Below are 1,161 nucleotides of genomic sequence, written 5' to 3'. Positions count from 1 at the left end.
GCCACCGAGGGCCCGGCTGACCTCCGGCGCCTACCTGGCGGGGGCTGAGATTTGCGGCTGGGGCCACTGGCCGGGGAGAGGGCAGAGTGACCCCAGAGGAGCTGAAATTTCAGCCGGAGCCATTGAGCCGTAAGGCGACACCGTGTCCCCAGGGCTGGGGGGCAGGTGGCGCCCGAGAGCTGACCCGTGGGGCTTACGGCCCCCCCGCCCCCCAACTCAGGCCACCGGGTCCAGGGGTCACTGAGCTCGGCCCAGGCCCCGGCTGGGCCAGCCCCTCCGTCAGGGCTGGGGAGCCTGGAGCCCAGGGTGGCCAGGGCCTGTGCGCCCCATGACCAGCCCCTCCCTGCCTGCCCGCCCCCAGCCCCTGAGAACCCCCTTCCGGTGGGGGCTGGGGTGCTGCACGCCCCCCTTCTGCTCCCAACCCCGAGGCGCCTACAGCCCCTGCCAAGCCACCACTTCTGTCTCCCGCAGGTGGCAGGGTGAGCAGCTCTTCCAGACGGGGTGGGGGTTCCCTCCCAGGAAGCGCCTGCTGCCCCCCTCGGGTTTCAGTTCCCGAGGTCCTCAGCAGGGCGCGGAGTGTCCGGTGCTGGCCCAGCCGGCCCCCACCCCCGAAGACCTCAACGCCGCTCCTGAGCTCCCGGCCCCCCGGGGCCCCCTCCCCTCCCCGCACGCCGCCCGTCCCCAGGGCCGGGGTGTCCCCTGAAGTCTGGGGCTCTCCCCGCCTGGCACATGAGGTTGGCATTTCCTGCCGCCACCCCCGCCTGCCAGGCACAGGCCGGAAGGAGTTGGTGGGGGTTCCCCGGCTTCCTGCCGCGGGGTCTGGAGCAGCAGCCTGGGCGCAGGGGGTTTGGGTGGGTGGGCGGCCCCGCGCCTCGGCCGCTGCTGGGTGTGCCGTCCGGGCCGTGGCCTCCGCCTGCAGCGCTGGCCGGTGCCGCGCCACGGGACGCGCTGTGGCCTGGCTAGTCTGGGCAGAACCGTGGACCGGACACTCTGGGCCCGCGAGCCCCGGAGCTGCACTGGGGAGTCACTTGTGTGGCCTGACGCGCCCTTCGTGCGCCTGTTCCAGGCAGCCCCCGCCAGTCCCTCGTCCAGGACGAGGCTGCCGGCCGCCTCGCTCTCAGACGGGTCTTTTCTCGGGGGCTCCTGGGGGCCGCCGCCCCC

Source organism: Condylura cristata, unplaced genomic scaffold, assembly GCF_000260355.1.
Source record: "Condylura cristata isolate star-nosed mole 26May11 unplaced genomic scaffold, ConCri1.0 scaffold00006, whole genome shotgun sequence".
In the NCBI taxonomy this organism is placed as follows: domain Eukaryota; kingdom Metazoa; phylum Chordata; class Mammalia; order Eulipotyphla; family Talpidae; genus Condylura; species Condylura cristata.
This window is presented reverse-complemented; position numbering follows the sequence as displayed.